This window comes from Erinaceus europaeus, chromosome 16, assembly GCF_950295315.1.
Source record: "Erinaceus europaeus chromosome 16, mEriEur2.1, whole genome shotgun sequence".
NCBI classification, from domain to species: Eukaryota; Metazoa; Chordata; class Mammalia; order Eulipotyphla; family Erinaceidae; genus Erinaceus; species Erinaceus europaeus.
The window spans coordinates 33,099,567-33,120,707 of NC_080177.1; the positions used below are offsets into that span (position 1 = coordinate 33,099,567).

General features: G+C 44.9%; 2 long non-coding RNA genes across 2 annotated transcripts in view; both read left to right on the forward strand.

The window, feature by feature from the left end:
• The window catches only part of LOC132533432 (uncharacterized), a 941,342-nt gene that overhangs the window by 770,881 nt on the left and 149,320 nt on the right, over nucleotides 1–21,141 (forward strand). The window lies entirely within an intron of this gene.
• LOC132533337 (uncharacterized) lies at nucleotides 1,212–5,025 on the forward strand. Its single transcript, XR_009545213.1, has 3 exons — nucleotides 1,212–1,431; nucleotides 1,823–1,924; nucleotides 4,775–5,025. It is a non-coding gene; the product is annotated as an uncharacterized LOC132533337 (long non-coding RNA).

Below are 21,141 nucleotides of genomic sequence, written 5' to 3' on the forward strand. Positions count from 1 at the left end.
AAACTGTCCAGATCCGGTTCAACTGTGCAGCTTCACAGGTCTAGCTCTTGCCTTGTGCACAGTCCAGCAGCCTCATGATGTGGGCACTGACTTGAAAGCTACTCTGAGAGGCCAAGTGGTGGCTCACTTGGTTGAGCACACACATTACAGTGTGCAAGGACCCGGGTTCAAGCCGTCAGTCCCCACATGCAGCGGGGAGGCTTCACAAGCTGTGAAATAGTGCTGCAGTTGTCTTTCTCTCTCCTCTATCTTCCCTGACAATTGCTCTGTACCTATCCAAAAATAAAAAAATAAATAAAGTGTTCTCTGTAAAAAAAAAAAATTAAAGAAAAAGAAAGTTACCCCACCTGCAGAAGGTCACTTCACAAGTGGTGAAGCAGGTCTGCAGGTGTCTGTCTATCTTTCTCTCCTCCTCTCTGTCTTCCCCTCCTCAATTTCTCAGCAATAACAATAGCTATATGTCACAACGGCTATATGTGACAACAATAACAACTACAACAAGCACAACAACAAGGGCAACAGAATGGGAAAAATAGCCTCCAGGAGCAGTGGATTTGTAGTGCAGGCACCGAGCCCCAGCAATAACCCTGGAGGCAAAAAAAAAAAAAAAAAAAAGTTACACTGCTGGTGGTCAGGAGCTTCCTGTATATGGTTAACCATAGATCACCATGAGGAACTGGCACCAGCCCTGGTAGATCACGCAGAACTAGTCCCTGGCCAGGCTGGCAGACATACCCCTCTGTCCCAAGGGGAGGTAGGAAGGGGGTGGGATTGAAGATATCATTTCCAGGCCTCAGGCACTGCCTGACATTCCTGTCCTCACAGTGTTTCATAAGCCCAGACAGCTCCTCACCATTGTTTCAGAGGAAGTAGAAGCTACTCTCACTTTACAAGTCCTATTAGCTTCCCTAGAAATGAATCCTCTCCCCCACCCCCCCTTGGAATCTTGCCCCCATGAAGCTGGGGAGATGACTGTGCATATCCAAAACAAGGTCACGTTCAGTTCAAAAGAAACAGGGTGCACAGTCTGCAGCATTTCACAAGAGCACTTTGCAGTTCCTTTGAGTGAGGTGCCTTGTGTTCCCCTCAGGTGGGAAGAGCCCAGGATCACTCTGTCAACAGCTCTATCTATAGCCCAAGTCCCGGGCTGGGTGCCTTCACCCGGCCTCTCTGCCTGCCGAGTGCTCACTGACGCTGACCTCGAGGCTCAGCTGTGAGAATCAATCATCTCCTTCCAGAAGTCATCGTTCAGCAGCTGTGGGACCTTGGCTATTTTTATCTCCCCCAGGAAACCAGTGTCCAAGGACGTGCTGGGCCACCTTTGGGGACTTGAGCTGTGGGTTGTCAGGGCAGCTGAGCCTCCACCTCAAGGTTAAATCCAAAGTGCCTGACCTGGAATAGGACAGCATTTGATCCTCCACTCCTGCAACTGTGAGAGTGTCACTTCCCTGGGGGGACAGCTGTCACAGGCTGGGGGGTCAGTGTGGATGGGACAGGGGTGAGGAGGAGAAAAGGGCAGGACAAATGTGTGCATGTGCTTGGGCTTCCTGCTACAGGGCCATCAGAAATCACCCCATCCCGGGCAACTGGCTTTGGTCACTGGCCCAGACCCAGACAAGAAATGCTGCCGTCACTGCAACTCCATCAACAGCCAGCACTTAGGAGGTGTCTTCTATGTGCCTGGGAGTTGAGGGTCTGTCCTCAACTGGAATGGTCTAGAGTCTAGAGAGGGAAAATCAAATGGAGCCTTGCCAAAGCCTTTTATGTCTGCCCATCACTGGTCTTTGCTTATAACTAACTACCTTTTGGCTTCAATCCCGAGGGAGGAACCAGGATGGTGTAAGAGCAGGTGATGTGAGCCCTTTTATATTTGGGGAGGTCCATCTGATACCCTAAACAAGCTTCTTCAGCATAGTCCTCTGAGGTAAGTTCATATTTTTAGTTCATTTAAAAATAGCCTGGGCAGCCAGAGCTTCTCTGCTTGTGCACACGTGTGCTTTGTTCACAGTGTGGGAGAGGCAGAACTCACCAATGCCCTGGCAGGCCCTGCTTGGGTGCCGTCCCATGGGCTGTAGGAGGGGGACCAGAACCCAAGAAACACCTCATGAGAGGGATGGGGGAGACTGGGTAGCTGGTGCCTCTGGCCCTTTCCAAGATCCAATGAAGAAAGAGAGGAATCTGGTGGATCCCAGGAAAACCAGTTCTCAACTAAGCCGGGGACAGACTGACTTGTCCAAAGCCCCCATCATCTGTTGAAGAAGACCTGAGAGGAGTGCGAGGCAGCAGTTCTGAAACTGAATAAGAAACCTCAGGGAGAGTTATTTCCCCAGAGCAGCAGAAAGGCATGAGGATCTAGACCAACGAAAACAGCCAATGAACGTCCTTGCCGGAGTGTGCCAGCAGGACCAGAGATATTGAGAGGGTTGTAGGCCACCCTAAAGCCCTGGAGCATGGCCAGGCCGAGAACTCCCTCAGTGCCCGGCTCTCTGAAGTTGTGGCCTATGACCAACCAGACACTCAAGTATTATCAACTCACCTCTCACATGACCTGTCAAATTAGCAGACTGATTTTTTGATTAAAAAATAAAGTCGGAGTCAGGCAGTAGAGCAGCAGGTTAACTGCACGTGGTGCAAAGTGTAAGGGCTGGCATAAGGATCCCGGTTCGAGTCCCCCCTCCCCACCTGCAAGGGAGTCGCTTCACAGGCGGTGAAGCAGGTCTGCAGGTGTCTTTATCTCCCCCTCTCTGTCTTCTCCTCCTCTCTCCATTTCTCTCTGTCCTATCCAACAACGATGACATCAACAATAATAACTATAACAACAATAAAAACAACAAGGGCAACAAAAAGGAAATAAACAAATATTTAAAAAAATAAATACAATAAAGTCACAGGGGCTGGGTGGTGGCACACATGGTTGAGTGCACAGGTTACAATGTGCAAGGACCCAAGTTCAAGTCCCTGGTCCCTACCTTCGGGGGAAAGCTTTGCAAGCAGTGAGGCCGTGCTGCAGGCGTCTCTCTGTCTCTCTCCCTATCACCTCCTTCCATCTCAATTTCTGGCTGTCTCTATCCAATAAATAAGGTTTTAAAAAAGTTTTAAAAAGAAATAGTTAAAAATAAATAAACAAAGTCATTTGACACTCTCACAATGAGGAACTATGCAAACTGACATAACCTTTCTGGAAGACAGTGTGGCCATTAGTATTGAAACCTGAAAGTAGTCATGCTTCTTGAGTTAATCACGACTCCCTTAGAAATCCCTCCAAAGCAAAGAATATAAGACAGTGGGGGGAGGCACTAATTCAAAAGGATATATGCACCTCTATGTTCATAGCGGCACTATTCACAATAGCGAAAATATAAAATTAACCTAAATGCCCACTGAATGAATAAAGAAGCTGTGGGAGGTATTCTCGATGGAATAATACTCTGCCATTAAAAATGAAATTCTGCCACTTGGGACAAAGTAAGTGGAATTTGAAGTGGGTATGCTAAGTGAAATATCCAAGTTAAACACAACGATTGAATGGTTTTGTTCCTATGTGGAATATAAATAACTAAAACAAACTTGCAGGAAATAAAAGGAATAGTCAAACTGACTCTTAGTGAACACCATGGTAGCTATTAAAGAGAACAGAAAGTGAAAGTGGGGTGGGGTAGGCAGAAGGGCCTCTATGATGTAATGAATGGCACTGCACTTTGGTGGTAAATATTAAGAGTTATACATGTATGTGAAACTATGATCCTAAAATCTTATCATATTGTAAACCAAACTGAAATCAATGAGAAATAGTGGATTCTTTCCATAGCAAAATGAATATACAGAGTGTATGAATGTGTGTACAGTGAATAGTATAATGAATAATAGTGGATCTACTTGAAATATTGTCTTGTTGAATATTTAATGACATGGGAAAGTGCTAAGAATGTAATGCTCAATTTAAAAAGGGAGAATAGATACTTTATATAGAATATGATCTCAAGAGTTTTATTTATTTTTTTCTCAAGAGTTTTATATTGTAATAGTAGATAAACTAAGAAATATCTTGTTTAGCTGGGTAAGGGCAAGAGACAGGCCCAGTTTAACGATTGCCTTTTTGGTCAATTCCAAGCCACCCCATCATCTGGGGTCCTAGTCAGGGAATCCTTGGATTCCCACACTGATATAATGGGGCTAGACCTCTAAGAGATCCCTCACTTCACCATCAATGGTCACTCTCATTGGAATGTTATCATAAGCCCTCTTGTGGAGCTCTACAGAACCTTGCTCTCACCATAGAGCAGCAATGGTAGGGATGGCCCCACCAGTCTCTCCAAAGGGAGACTGGGTCAACCTACAGTGCCACTCAAGGAAGAGTGGTCCTGAAATGAGTGCAAGCTAGAATATTCCTAGCTATGGCTGTGGACTGTGATAGACTGACAGGGACTCGAAGATTACACAGGCTCTTGTGCTAAACAGGTCAGATCAATGGGATTAACAGTTAATGGTATTTATATACTCTTCTCATAGTTGGGAGTTACACTGTGCCCTAATCCAGTTTTCTAAGTCCTATTTTCAACTCTGACACCATTTTCCCAGACAAAACTTTTAGTCTACCTGCATGCTAGCTATCAGGCTCAGGCTAAAATTACTCAAGTCATGGGCCACATAGAACATACCTAAAAAAGACTTCCCAGCTTCCTCCCACATGAAGACCCCTAGTTTCATTTACCCTATTCCTACCTTTGGGTGCCTGTTTATTGAACAACTTGCTTCATATCATACTATCTTTCAGCCACCAAGTTGCAGATGCTACCATGATGCCATCCTGACCTCTCTGGACAGACAACCTCACCAATATGTCCTGGTACCACACCTCTCCAGAGCCCTGCCCAACTAGGGAAATATAGAAACAGGCTGGGACTATGGATTGACCTGCCAACATCCATGTTCAGCAGAGAAGCAATTACAGAAGCTAGACCCTCCACCTTCTGCACTCCATAAGGAAAACTCCCAGAAAGGGATAAAGAACAGGGAAGCTTCCAATAGAGGGGATGGGATATGGAACTTTGATGTTGTGAACTATGTGGAAATGTACCACTGTTATTTTAAAACACTGTTAATCATTTTTAATTACTAATAAAAATTTTAGAAAAAAAAAGGTCTTTGTTTAAGAAAATTTCTTCATGAGCCACCAGTACTAGAAGACTGAGGGTCAAGTGCTGGCAAGTTCAAAGCAACAGAAGAGTTTTGAGGATGGTGGTGGTGAGGGTGAGACGAAAGAAGCATAGAACTCATCCAGAGGTGTGAGTCAGAGTCCCATCTACTTCCCTCACCACCCCTACCCCTCCCCCAGAGTGAAGCCGTCAGAGATTTGTATATAGGGGACCACCTACAGGCACAAAGATGCCTGGTGCTCATCTGAAGTTGCTATTATAGCTATGAGTTAATCTCCACCCCCAATTCTGTCCTCTACTGACATTTTCCACAAAGTCCACTATATCAATAAATGCTGTGTGAGTGGATACTTGGAGTAGAAGTCCAAAGAAAGATTTAACATTTATCTAGGCTCATGATATGCAGAATAATACAATGAAAACAGCAACAGAAGTAGATGCACGGAGGCAGAGAACGTAAGACCCACTGGAATCTCCAGAAACACTAGAGAGAACACTGGACTGGAAAACATGACTCTCTGGAGACTTAAGAGTCTGAGAAATCCTCACTGATGTCTGTGCTGTGTTTAAGTATATCCACAGAGGAAAGAATAAAACCAGGATTTCTTTTTTAATATTTATTTATTTATTCCACCCTTATTGTTTATTGTTGTAGTTATTATTGTTGTTGTTGTTGATGATGTCCTTGTTGTTGGACAGGACAGGAGAAATGGAGAGAGGCGGGGAAGACAGAGAGGGGGAGAGAAAGATAGACACTTGCAGACCTGCTTCACCACTTGTGAAGCGACTCCCCTGCAGGTGAGGTGCTGGGGGCTCTAACTGGGATCCTTAAGCCGGTCCTTGCATTTTGTGCCACGTGCACTTAACCCGCTGTGCTACTGCCCGACTCCCAGAACCAGGATTTCAATAATGCTTTCTCTTATCTAATAAGATTGTAGTGTTTATTTCCCTTTTTTTTTTTTTTTTGCCTCCAGGTTTTTTATTGCTGGGGCTCAGTGCCTGCACCATGAATCCACTGCTCCTGGAGGCCTTTCCCTCCCTTTTTGTTGCCCTTGTTGTTGTAGCCTTGTTGTGGTCATTATTGTTGTTGTTGATGTCGTTCGTTGTTGGATAGGACAGAGAGAAAGAAAAACCGAGAGAGGAGGGGAAAACAGAGGGGGGAGAGAAAGATAGACACCTGCAGACCTGCTTCACCACCTGTGAAGCGACTCCCCTGCAGGTGGGGAGCTGGGGGCTCGAACCAGGATCCTTATGCTGGTCCTTGTGCTTCACGCCACGTGCACTGAACCCACTGCACCACCGCCCGACCCCCATTTATTTCCCTTTTTATGTGGCTTAGAATGCTCTAACTTTTATATAATAAAGATAGAAATACAAAAGATGTGAATATAAACATTGCCATTCTACATGGCGTTTGTGAGGGTTCTGCTCCTGGGTTTAGAAGTATTTTTTATTTTATTTATCTTGTAAATATTTATTTTTATTTTATTGAATAAAGATAAATTAAAAGAGAAAGGGGAGATAGAGAGGGAGAAACAAAGAAAGGAAGAGGGACACCTGCAGCACTAGTTAACTGCTCGTGAAGCTTTCCCCCTCCAGGTGGGGGCCAGGGGCTTGAACCTGGGTTCTTGTGCATGGTAATATGTGCACTCAACCAGGTATACCACTGCACAGCTCCTTATATTTTTCAAGATTTTTTTTTTGGTATGTTTGTTTGTTTTAATAGGACAGAGAGAAATTGAAAGGGGCAGGGGAGATACAGAGGGGAAGAGAAAGCATTCCCCCTTTGTAGGTGGGGACTGAGGGCTTGAACCAGTCTCCTTGTGCATGGTAACATGTGTGCTCAACTGAGTATGTCACAGTCCAGCACCCACCCCCAATTTACTTCATGAGAGAAATCCAGAGAGAGACGGAGTTTAGCATATACTGTGCCTGATCCTGAGGCCTTGTGCAAACAAGTCAAATGCTCTACACACTGAGTCTACTCCTAGGTGACCAGGAAAAAAAAAATTCATGTATAAAATGAAAATAAGGGGGTTGGGCGGTGGCGCAGTGGGTTAAGCGCATGTGGTGCAGAGCGAAGGGACCAGTGTAAGGATCCCGGTTTGAGCCCCCGGCTCCCCACCTGCAGGGGAGTCGCTTCACAGGCGGTGAAGCAGGTCTGCAGGTGTCTATCTCTCTCTCCCCCTCTCTGTCTTCCCCTCCTCTCTCCATTTCTCTCTGTCCTATCCAACAGCAACATCAACGACGGCAATAATAATAACCACAACGAGGCTACAACAACAAGGGCAACAAAAAGGGGGAAAAATGGCCTCCAGGAGCGGTGGATTCATGGTGCAGGCACCAAGCCCAACAATAACCCTGGAGGAAAAAAAAATGAAAATAAATAAACAACATAAGCTTCTGGTAAATTCAACATAATACCAACTGTGTCTCTGTCCTAAATACTCTAGGGTCTTCCTATCCCTTAACCCCCACCACTCCAAGATACACCTAACTCCTTGCTCATCAACTTGCTTTCATAGAGTCCCAGCCTGGTATCCCAGAGGGTGCAGAAAAGACATTAGCAAACTTATGTCACCAGGAATTCAGAGCTGGCTGAACTGGCCAAGCAACCCCTCTCCCTGTACCTTCCTCAGGTAGCCTGGAAGAGGAGCCAGATAAGATGTCTGCATCCTGCAATAGTATCTCACCCTTTCACTTGGGTAAGGCCATAAAATGTAGATGTGCACACAAGAAGACGATGACTAAAGTTAATCCTTGGTGGAGGGAGTCAAGGTCCCCCCTCAGGGTCTCCCTCAGCATATATGTGAGCATATACACACTCCCCCAACTGACCCACTAGAAAAGTAGGAATACTAGGAAACTCAGGGTGTCTCTCTCTTTCATTCATGTGTCTCTGTGTGTTTATTTCTCTTGGCTAACTTTGCCTTGCTTCAATAAATACTCACCTCCCTGAGCCTGACGAAGTCTCTTATGATTCTACCCTGTGGATATTCATCTAGAACCTGACCAGCAGACCTTAAAGAGGACACCGAGGCTCTTTGCCCTGCTCCCTCCACTTTCTCCTACTCAGAGAATATAGCATTTCTCCTACTCACAGAATATAGCATTATTCCCTAACTTGGGTGCCATTCTGGCTCTTGTTGCCTTTCATTGTAGCTAAATCTCTCTTTTGTCTTTCTCTCTCTGCAAACTTAAAAGATTTGGTCGATTATCTCTCTGTATTTAAGCATTGTCCTTGTGCTCTGGAAACCTCTGTGAACTTGGTCTTGTCCTGCCCACAAGCAAATGGAAATGCCTAGATGGAACCAAAGCTGACAGAAAGGGTTTGGCCAAACCCCAAAGACAACAAAACGTTTCAACCCCAAGGAGGCAGACGGTCCTGATTCCGGGCACACGAGGTAAATGCCGAATGGAAACCCAACTGTTGCTGAGAGTGATTGCTCAGATGGAGCAAATGTGCTGTGAAATCAGCCTTTGGAAAATCATCTGGAGTTCATCTTAGTGAAATCCAAAAACAATAACTGACTCCCCAGCCACTCAGGAGGAAGCCTCAGGAGCTCCCCTCCTCAGAAGCCCGGAAAGCCCCAGCAGGAGCCAGGCCCTAGGTCTCCACTCTGTCTTTGTTTATTTACAAAAAATTTTTTTTTCTTTCCCACCTTGGTTCATCCCTAAGCTCCCTCTTCTCCTCATGGGCAGGGCATCAGCATGACTCCCACAGGGCAGGAGGTGCAGAAGCACAAATAAAAAGAAGACAGTTAACTGGAGCTGCCTCCCCAGCCCTGAGTCTAGGCAGAGTCATCCTGGGGAGGGTTTCCTAAGAGTTCCTTCTTCCTGCCAATGGGGGCAGACCCAGCACTCTATCTGGGGGCACTGCACAAGTCAGAGAAAAGGAGGATCAAGGGTGTTGCTGAGATTTCTTAGAAAAAAAAAAAAGACTCAGGATTGGAATGTGCCTGTCACAGAGACTAACATGTCAGAGCATCCAGTGCTGGTCCCTGGGGCTGGTTTTATTCTTGCAAAGAGTTTTTCTACATTCCTGTAGGTACCAGGAGTGAGGCCAGGTAGGTTGTACCTCACTGGGCACCCCCCCTTCAGCCTCCCCACAGTCCCTCCTAACCCCCACATAGACCCCAGTCATGGAGCCAGGAGGCTGTGATTACTCCTAAAATGATGTGGGAGATCTGTGGAATTTAAGGATTAGCTGCATCTGCAGGTACTTGACACCACAAAAGGTAAAGTGAAATGAGTGACTCCTGTCTCCAACGCTCACCTTTGCCCTGACACACTTCCAGCACCTGAAGTCAGCCCACTCTGGGCCTGTGATCTCACTTGGAAAATTCAGCTGGGTTGGGCTAATGCACAGCAGTTGGAGAGAGGCATGGGAAGGAACCAGGGGAATGTTTGTAAGCTGCTTAGCAGACGAAAAGTGACAATGTGTCAAAGTTTCCAAGCTAGTTTCCAAAGCACACTGCTAATGGGTCTTCCAGAAGCCCATCTCTTAACGACCTGGAGTTAGAAGGTTTTGCTTCCCAACTCTTTCTGCCCAACATACTAGACTTTGCTGCTTACAAGGGCAACAGACTCCCATGGACTAACTACACTGGTACCCAATTCCTTGGCTTCCTGGCTGTTCTCCACCCTGTCTCAGCCACCCATGAAAACAAATTGGGATCAAAGTGACTCTGAGGGGCATTGTTATAGAGTAATCCAGAAGCCACTCTAGTTAAAAATTAATGAAGAATTTTATTTTTATATTATTATTATTATTATTATTATTATTATTATTATTTTGCCAGAGCACTATTTAACTCTGACTTATAGTGGTGCTTGGGACTGAACCTGGGGCCTTTGGTGCCTCAGGGATGAAAGGCTTTTTGCATAACCATTATGCTATCTCCCCAGCCCAAGAAAAAATTATTCACAAGCTTTGATGCTTTACTGAAAGGACAGGTGACTGTTGTCTACATGTAGTCTTGTTGGGCCTCTGATATTGAAAAGTTCTGGAGTCAGTATTGAACTTCTTGAGTGTGTGTGTATGTGTGTGTCCCCTAGGTAACAAGGATGGCACCCAGATTTCAGAGTCTGGTAGGGAAGGGAGTTTACTCCTATCATTCCAAACTAGTGTCCTTACTACTTGTGAAAACAAGTAGTAGCCAGGGGTAGGTTGTACCCACTCTGGCTTTCTGTACTCCCACTGTTGCACACTGAGAGTTTTCATGTCTGGTAGGGTAGGGGTAAGGCAAGTCAAAATGATCACATGTTTGATCATGTGGCCCCAAAGGAGGCCTGAGACTTGACCAGCAAAGACCCGGCCAGTTAAGAGAGAAGATGAGACTAAGAAAAGTGAGCTGGCAACAAGGAAAGTAGGACTTTGGGGAAAACCAGAGAGAAAAACATGAGGAAATGAGACTTCATGCTTATGAGACTTCATAGAAAGTAAGAAAACATTTAGAATTTCCCTTTCTTGTCCCACATCTTGGACCTCAGGAAAGCTGGTGACTTCTTTCCTTTCTTTCCCTTTCCTTCCTGTCACCAACAGAGAATACTGTCAAGCCAAGGTTAATTTTTACTTATTTGTTTGTTTATTTATTGGCTAGAGATAGAGAGATTGACAGGGAAAGGGGAGAGACAGAGAGATCTGCACCACTGCTTCACAACTCATGAAGCTTCCCTCCAGCAGGTGGGAGCCAAGGGCTTGAACCAGGGTCCTTGTGAATTGTAACATGTGCACTCAAACAGATGCACCACCACCTGCCCCTCCCCCCCTCAAAATAAAACAAGGTTCTTCAACACTAGCAGCTGAACCAGAGCCTGTACCTGCCACACTATATCCAGCCCGCCTCAGCCCCCACATACTACAAAGCCTGGCTTCTCACATAGTGTCCAGAGGCCCTGACCCTGTCACTTACTGAGCTTGGCTAAGGGGCAGGACTATTTTAAAAATACTTATTTATAATGAGAAAGAGAGTGAACCAGAGGATTACTCAGGCACATGTAATGCCAGGGATCAATCTCAGGGCCTCATGCTTGAGAGTTCAACAATTTATCTACTGCTATACCTGCCCAGCCAGGTGGGCAGCACTATTTCTTTTTAAAGACTTATTTACTTACGAGAAAGAGAGAGAACCACAGCTTGACTCTGGCCCATACAATGTTGAGATCAAATTCAGAACCTCATGCTTGAGAGTCCAATGCTTTAGCCACTGTGCAACCTCCCAGACTGTGTAGACATCAATTTATTAATCTTGGTTCCATCCTCATTCACTCTGCACTCAAATTTCATGTGCACAACAGAGCCAGACCCACTCCCAGCAAGCTGTCCCTTTCCAGATGAAGAAGACAGGGAAAAGGCACAGAAATAGTCAGCTCTAGGATGACAAGGATTTTAGTCTATCTCCCTAGACCCTAGGATAGCAATTGGCACATAGCAGGTGTTCAGCAAATGAATAGGAGAACTGTGGCTTGTGACAAGGGTAAACATGTACTGAGGAACTGCTGGGAGAATGAATCTGGAGCCCAGGCTGTAGCTCAGTGGCATGCATGCTTCTTGTATATAACATCGTGTGTTCCTTTCCTAGACAAAAATGAAGCGGGGGGGGGGAGGATAAAAAATAATAATAAATGTGACCACTCACTACTTAGTAGTGATCATATCCCTATGATGTGACGAGTATATAGAATCCTGTAGCCAAGTACCACAAAATGGGTGGGAGGATAGAAATGCATTGTCTCACAGTGCTGGAGATTAGACTAGTGCAAAACCAAGGTGTCAACAGCATTAGATCCTTCTGAGAGCCATGAGGGAAGATGTGTTCCAGGCCTTTCTCCCAGGTTTAGAGATGGCTATCTTTTCCCCTTTGTATATTCACATCATCTTCCTTCTGTCCATGTCTCTGTGTACAATCTTCTTCTAAGAAAAGCAGTCATATTGAATTAAAGCCCATCTCAAACACTTCATTTTAACTTGTTATGAAATATAATATCATATCCTTTGGAGCAAAATGACTAGAATTGGTGTTGATTATACTTAGTGAACTAAGGAGGTGAAAGACAACTACTGGATTGTTTTTTTGCTCGGTTGTAGAATACACAGAACTGGAATATATGAACTTGCCAAAAACAACAACAACAACAACAACAAAGTAGCCAAACTGTCTCTAAGACTCTTCCTGGCACCTCTCCTCCCCACCCCCTCAAAGCCCTCTTTCCTCTTCTCTGCTTGCTTATCTTCACCTTCCCAAGCCCTGCCCTAGACTCTGCTTCCAGGAAGACAAGCATCAGTCAGCAGCTCTGAGTGAGTAAAGGGACTCTTCAGAAGAAAGGGAGGCCATAGGAAACCAGTAAGAACCCAAGAGCCAGAAAGAGCAGGAAGTCATCACCACCCTGTACTCTGCAGCCACTGTGACTTCACAAGAACCAGTCAAAGCCAGGATCAGGGTAAGACAAGGAGGAGATGTGGAGAACAACTCCCCAGCCTCACTTTCCTTCTGCCTTCCGCTCTCGTGCCTGTCTCTCTATTAACAAGCCCCACTGGCAGCCAGGGGCAAGACAAGGGGGCGGAAGTTCACAGAGGTCAGTTTAGGGGGCACCCACAGGAAAGAAAGTGGCTCTGGGGGAATGTAAGAGGCAGACAGAATCATCAGCACTAACATTGTCAGCACATACCCCTTCTATCTTGCCCTTCTCTGCATCCATTAAGTATGTTTTAGCCGAACCACTTCCAGGACTTGTGTAGTCCGATAGAGCTGCCTTGGCTAGAGCTTTCACTTTCCAATCCTGTGATTGTTGCTGTGATTGTTAGTTAAATGCAAACACAAAGCAAGTCAGTGCTTCCTTGGTGTCCTCCCTACTCACCACAGCTGAATACGGAGCTGGGCTTATAGTACCCGCTCATACCCACTTAGTAAATCAGAGCTGAATACAAACTGGGGCTTCAGAGCTGTAGCGTGGGTGGGATCCATGCAAATATACACTGAAAAATCACCGGCTCTGGGGAACCAATTGTCAGGCCCGTTTCCTGTTGTAGAGGGAGCCAGGAGACAGTCCGGGTTTGGCAATCTGACAGCTTGAAGAGCAGCCAGGGAATTTAGCAGGAGACTGAGAAAATGAGCCTTGTGGGTCTGGCCCAGCCCCATCAAAAGCAGACTCAGGGAAGAATCTCTCTTCCCAGACTCAGGAGCCAAAGGTGGGGGTGGGGTGGGGGGATGGGAGGGTCTGCTCCTTCAGGTCTGCTGTGAGCCAGATTGTGGGGGAGTCAGGGAGGAGGTGGATTGTTTAGAAAGCTGATGACTCAGCCCAAGGCCAGGCAGAGTTTGAGGACAAAGAAACTATAACCAAAAGGGAAAGTGCAAAAATGTCAATTATGGCACCTGCCATGCTCATACTCTATATCTGATAAGGATTTTTTTATTGTCACAATGGTTATTGCTGGGGTTCAGTGCCTGCAAAATGAATCCACTGCTCCTGGCTTCCTTCCTTCTTTCCTTCCTTCCTTCCTTCCTTCCTTCCTTAATTCCTTTCTCACTCTCTCCTGTTATCTTCCTTTTGGTTGATAAAGAGAAAGGGGAAGGGGCCAAGCGGTTGTGCAGCGGGTTAAGCACACATGGCACAAAGCACAAAGACCTGGTAAGGATCCCTGTTTGAGCCCCCAGCTCCCCACCTGCAGGGGGTCACTTCACAAGCTGTGAAGCAGGTTTGTAGGTGTTTATCTTTCTGTCCCCCCCCCCCCTCAATTTCTCTCTGTCCTATCCAACAACAACAAAAAGGGCAACAAAATGGGGAAAGTGGCCCCCAGTAGCAGTGGTAGTGCAGGCGCCAAGCCCCAGCGATAACCATGGAGGCAAAAAAAAGGGGGGGATTGGGTGAGAAGGGGGGGGGGAAGGAGAGGAGGAAGAGGAGGAGGAGGAGGAGGGACACCTGCAACATCGCTTTATCACTCATGAAGCTTTCCCCCTGAAGGTGGGGACTGAGGGCTTAAAACCCAGGTCCTCTAGCATGGTGATAAGTACACTCTACCGTGTACAGCACTACCTACCCCCTCTGGTAGAGATTATTTATGTTTGACCCATGCTGGTTTGGGGCCAAGGATAACCACTACCATGGACACCTGCTTCAATGACAATTTGTCCACTGTCTAGTCATTGGTGTATAATGTCATATTTTCCATTCCTAGTCAATTCATTTCCCTTTCCAAGAACTGAATCAGAAAAAGAACATGCAGCTCAATTCTGCCAATGTCATCTATTAGGGAAATATGCTGGGGCCTACCAGGAAAACAAAGGATGACAAAGACAATCTTCCTTCTTTTTCTGAGGATTCTCTTTCAGTGTGCTATTAGGACTGATGGCACCATTTTGCTTCTCTCTGGAAGATTAAACCTGCTGAGGTTTCAAGAACAGAAAAGTAAAGTAGCCAGGGAACTAGGTAAAGTGTCAGAGTGCTCTCATTTTGACATTCAGCACTGCACAGAGCTCTGGCTTCTCTCTCTCTCCCTCTGTGACAGGAAACTCTATCTCATATGAAATCGTTAGATCTCTTTTAAAAAGAGAATGAAGAAATAAAGGAACTTCAGTCTTTGATGATATTATTGAGCCACCAACCACCACCACCACGCCCCCCAAAAAACTGTAAGTCTACAAACTACACAATGCCAACATTCTAGTTGTGTGAGTTAATAAACTTAGTACCAAATCAGCTTCAGTGGACTTTTTATTACTCACAACCAAGTGCACCTTCTTTAACCTTCAAGATGATTGACTAAACTCAGCCGACTGTCTCCCTTCATGACCTGAGCAAAACAGGTGGCCCATTCAAGAGATGACTTTAGGGGGCTGGGAGGTAGCGCCAAGTGCAAGGACCGGCTTAAGGAACTGGGTTCGAGCCCCCGGTTCTCCACCACTCCCACGAGTGGTAAAGCAGGTCTGCAGATGTCTATCTTTCTCTCCCCCTCTCTGTCTTCCCCTCTGCTCTCCATTTCTCTCTGTCCTATTAACAACGACGATGGCAATAACAATAATAATAGTAACCACAACAACGATAAACAACAAGGACAACAAAAGGGAAAAAATGGCCTCCAGGAGCAGTAGAATTGTAGTGCAGGCACTGAGCCCCAGCAATACCCCTGGAGGCAAAAAAAAAAATAAGAGAGAGAGAAAGATGACTTTAATTATGCAAAAATTATTAATAGACATATATACATCTTAACATCTATTAATATAACCATATATATTGTATATCAAGCCCATTATATAATATTTGATAATTTTATGAAAATGTGATATATCTTAAAGGAGAGCATTAAATAAATAATAATACAGGTAATATAAAGTAAATTATGATATATAAAAGGTGACTCTTTGAATGTGAACAAAATGGATCAGGAGCTATAGGGGACTGGCCAGAAAAGGAGAGCAGGAATAGCAAGTGACACACATCCTGCTCGAACGCCATGAATTAATACGTACCCTTATGTCATTCCACTTTCCTGGTGCTTCCAGTGTGCAGCAGAGGTGGATACTGACCAAATGACTTTACAATGCATGATCTGGTTGTAAGCCATTAACTTCTCAAAAGAAGGCAAAAAGGTGTTAGGAGTGTGTATAACAGAAAGACACAATTCCATTTGGAAGGAAAGGAAACACCATCGAAAGAGGGAGGGAAGGAGAAGGAGAGAGAGAAGAGAGGAAGAAAAGTGTAATGAATCTCTGGCAATGGCCACCACCCACTTGGGCTCAGCTCAGTTCTGGGAGACAAGAACCCTTGAAACAATCCTTTACTCTAGAAGGATATTAGGAGCTGACCTATATCCCTGGAGAAAGTTATGTGCTAAAGTCTTAAGCCTTACTACCTAAAAAGGTAAGTAAATGGGGTCATTAGGGCAGACCTTAACTCATTGTGACTGATGTCACTATGAGAAGGAAGAATTTGGACACATGGAGAAAAGACAGTATGGAAAACAGAAATAGGTCTGCAGATCCTTGTCAAGAACTATGAAACAAAACATTTCTGTTCAGTCATCCAGTCTGTGATACCTTGCTATACCAGCCCTAAGAAATTAATACAGAAGCCAAAGTTTTTGTTCTATATAATTAGAAGCACTAACTGCCCCTGGCAGCAAAGAGGCTTAGGTTTGGGAAAAGATGATGATGTCTGGGCCTGAGGACTAGACAGGGATGTTCCCTTTAGGCCAATCAGCCTCACAGTTCCCCCCCATCACTTCCCCCACTGGGAAATCTGCCACATATACTCTGTCTTCCCTCCAGGATGGGAGTGAGCTGGTAAGAAGAGACCCCTATCCCCCCTACTCCTGCCAGGTTATGGGCTCCCTAATGTTCCAGCCCTGTATCAGTTATAACAGACCTGCAGGGACAACAGGGTTTACTTTCAGGAAGGCAAGCCCCAGGAAGCCAACCTTTCTGCTTCTAAGGCCAGTGGGGCCAGTGGGGTGGAATGACATTGTCCAGCCATGACTCATGCAAGGTCTCATGGGGGAAAGGAAGTTAAGAAAGTCATAATGACCATACTGAAAAGCAGTTAAGCCTCTTTTCACAGCAGAATTACAAAGTATACCATTTGATCCTATTTCTGCCATGAACTCGAGCACAAGCCAACTGGGCAGGGGGAGTCCAAGCCCCTTCAACTGAACACATGTGAGCACAGGGATCTGTATCCAGGAAGAAAACACTCTTTGCACCCTAGCAGAAAAGGCCTTTGCTGGGAGCTGGGTGGTGGTGCGGGGGCTAAGTGCACATGGCGCATAGCGTAAGGACCAGCATAAAGATCCCGGTTCAAGTCCCAGCTCCCCACCTGCAGAGGGTCGCTTCACAGGCAGTGAAGCAAGTCTGCAGGTATCTATCTTTCTCTCCCCTCTCTGTCTTCCCCTCCTCTCTTGATTTCTCTCTGTCTTTTCTAACAATGACAGCAATAACAACAACAGTAACAACAATGATGACAATAAACAACAAGGGCAACAAAAGAGGGTAAAAAAAGAAAGAAAAGGAAAAAAATGAAAGAAAAAATTAATTAAAAAAACATTAAAAAAAGAGAAAGAAAGAAAGAAAAAAAGAAAGAAAGAAAGAGATAGAGAAAGAAAGAGAGAGAGAGAGAGAGAGAGAGAGAGAGAGAGAGGGAGAAGGAAAAGGCCTTTGCCTTTCTGGTTCATTACCAGTTTTCAGAGCCTTAGAAGTTTCATGTGTTTGTCCCTGTGGTGAGGACACCACACTGGATGAGGCTGACCAGACTGTACAGACTTTGAGAATGGGACTCACTATCATCTAAGTAAAGAAGACCCCCCCCCCCCAAAAAAAGAATTTTGGAAAGTTTTCGAATTTGAAGCTGTGCCTGGAGCTGACTAGCTTTTCCCTTGCCAGTGTTTCTGGCCCTGAGCTGCCTCCAGCAGCTTCCAGACTTGGATAGAGTGCCAGGGGAATCCTGGAGAAACAGGGGCCTGGCAGGGAGGAAAAACAGGCTCTTTCATAGAGGATAGGAGATTGCAGGTTCTGAGTGAGGAGTTAGAGGTTCCATAAGGTCAGTGCCACACCCTAGTATTGGAATTGGGTCTGGATGAGCAGAGGCATCCTAAACTCTCCTAGCTTATCTTTTAAAGAGGAAAGCATGGGGTCAGAAAGTGGTACACCCAACTGAGTGCACACATTGCCATGTGTAAAGACCTGGGTTCAGGGCTCCTGCATTGAGTGTAGCAACTAAAACAAAACGCGGCTCCATTTAAGGTTAAACAAAAAGAGAGGTTTACTCATAAAATCATTGTGACTGTGAGAGAAATCTAGCTAGGAAAATAGGCAAAAGTCCAAAGTCCGAAACTAAGTTACCCAAGACCACCACGTGAAGAGCTCAATCCGGAGCTACACCAACAGGAAAATGCCAGGATAAAGGCAATGTAATCAAGAGAGCAAGCTGCTGCAAGTCCTTGCTTATATACATTCCCTTGTCCCACTGCTCTGCCTCAGGCTGACATCATTCGTATGCTGATTGTCTCAAATTCCTGTTGGGGTCACAACAATAGAGGAAACTTCACCAGTGGTGAAGCAAGGCTGCAGGTGTTTCTCTTTCTCTCGGTCACTTCAAACCCTCATAATTTCTGTCCTATCAAGGAAGAAGAAGGAGGAGGAGGAGGAGAAAGAAAAAAGAGAGATGGGGAAGTCACCAAGAGGGATGATGGCTTTGCATTGCAGGTACCAAGCCTTAGCCATAACCATGATGACAAAAAAAAAAAAAAGTAAGTAAGTAAAATAAATAAATAAATAAACAAAAGGCAGAATTTGTCACAGAGAAGAAAGTTGTGTCCAGTCACTTTAGCTGCTCGTTCAGACCCTGTTTTGTGTCATCTTAATTTCCACAAGTAATGAATCAGCATATGTTGTGTATTTTACTAAGGAAGTACAGAGGACCCTAGGTCAGAGAGCACACCCATGAGGTTATTTTTTTCAACCCAGCTGAAAGAGACAAATGCACATAAACTGCTAGTGACCATATGGGCATTGTGAGTGAGGAGCAGGTGAAAAGCCTGGGCTTTTGAGAGTCAAGGAGAAGCCACTTACATGCCACACTTGTCCTTGCCCTCTATGATACTAGAAGAAGAAAGCATTTTTAGAAATAAGCACAAGGAACAAGGCCATATCCTCCCAGCAGCTTCTACTACCCCACCTCCAGCCCTACCCCAGAGACTCCTTCCAATCCTCACAAAGATTCTTCCACCCATGAAGCATACCCTCTTTTGTTTTATTTTATTTTATGTTTTTAAAAAGATGTATTTGTTTATTATCAGGAACAGGCGGGGCAGAAGATTACTCCGTCATATGTGATGCCAGGGATCAAATCTGGAACCTCACAGTCAGGTGGCTTTGCTGGTTGAGCCACCTTCTAGGCTGCTTTTTATATTTTTGTTATTTTTTTCTACTTATTTTATTATACTAATGACTTAATAATGATTGGCAAGATTGTGGGATAAGAGGGGTACAACTGCATACAATTCCCACCACTAGAGTTCCATATCCCCTCCCCTCCATTGGAAGTTTCCCTATTTTTTTCTCCTTTTGGGACTATGGACCAAAGATCTCTATGGTGTGCAGAAGGCGGGAAGTCTGGCTTCTGGAATTACTTCTCCACTGGCCATGGGTGTTGACAGGTTGATCCATACCCCAGCCTGCTTCTATCTTTCCCAACTAGGTTAGGACTCTGGGGAGGTGGGATTTCAGGACACATCGGTAAGGTTGTCTGCCTAGGGAAGTCAGACTGAAGTCATGGTAGCATTTGCAACTTGTTGGCAAAGTAATGGAGCTGGAAGGTTAACATCCCAGGCCTGGCACCTCTGGACACAGTCTGAAGTGAAACATGTGGCACTGGCTGCCTTGATTTGGTTGAAATCAGCAGATGCAGTATCAAATGGTATGAATCAAGAGAAGCATGAAGGAAAATTAATAAAGCTCCAGAGGTTCCAGGACTGGGAGAAATACAGGTTTTATAGAGGATGAGGGAGTTTTCTTGCTGTCTTAGAGTTTAAGAAGGCAACAGATAAAAGTTAAACGTTAGATTACTTTGAAAACCCCATGGTTAGGATTTACTGTACCATATAAGACCTTACCATGACCTATGTCATTTAATGCTATTTACAAATAACTATGTATTATATATTGACAAGACCAGTTGCTTCTGGTCTCCCTGATCTAAGACAATAGGTGATTTAATATTTTTTTAAAGTTATTCTTAGAAATACATTAACAGTTAATCCCAGTGTTAAAATTCAATCAGTTTATTAATTTGGACTTTAAGTGCTTAGATTAAAGGAGTATGTACTCAAAACTGAAGTCTACGCATTAAAAAGCTCAAGACATTCAATCTATTTTTCCCCTCTCATACTGACTAAATAATGATTTATAAGACTATAAATTGAGGTGAAGCCAAGATGGCAGCTTGGAGACAACACCTGGTGTGAACTCCACAAGGAAACTGCTTCAACCTGGGATTCTCGGAGAGGCTCCCATGGTGCCAACCAGACTTCCCTGGGCAGACAACCCCACCAATGTGTCCTGAAGCCCCGCTTCCCCAGAGCCCTGCCCCACTAGGGAAAGAGAGAGATAAGCTGGGAGTATGGATCAACCTGCCAATCCCCATATTCAGCAGGGAAGCAATTACAGAAGCCAGACTTCCACCTTCTGCACCCTATAATGACCCTGGGTCCATGCTCCCAGAGGGTTAAAGAAAAGGAAAGTTACCAGGAAAGGGGATGGGATATGGAGTTGTGGTGGTGGGAATTGTGTGGAGTTGTACCCCTCTTATCCTATGGTTTTTTTGTCAGTGTTTCTGTTTTATAAATAATTTTTAAAAAAAGATTATAAGTTAATAGGAGTGAATATTAACACCATTCCCACCACCAAAGGTCTATGTTCCTACCCCCAGCCCCCTACAGTGGAGCTGAAAATCTACCCTTGCTCCCTCTGAGTTTTTTTTTACTTTGGTGCAATACTCCAAATTCAGTAAAATTCTGCTTTGCATTTCCCTTTCTGTTCCTCTTTCTCAACTTCTGTTTATGAGTGGATCATCCCATACTCATCTCTCTCTTTTCAGACTTATCTCACTCAACATAATTCCTTCTAGCTCTATCCAAGATGGGTTGGAGAAGGTGGGTTCATTATTCTTAATAGCTGAGTAGTATTCCACTGTGTATATATAGCTTAACTTTCTCATTCACTCATCTGTTGTTGGACACCTGGGTTGTTTCCAGGCTTTGGCTATTATGAATTGTGCTGCTATGAACATAAGTGTACACAAATCTTTTTAGATGGGTGTGTTTGACTCTTTAGGATATATCCCTAGGAGAGGAATTACTGGTTCATAAGAACAGTCTGTTTCTAGCTTTGTGAAGGTTCTCCAGACTGCTCTCCACAGGGTGGGACCAATTTACATTCCCACCAGGAATGCAGGAGGCATCCCTCCATTTTAAAGCTGTGAAGAAACAATGAAG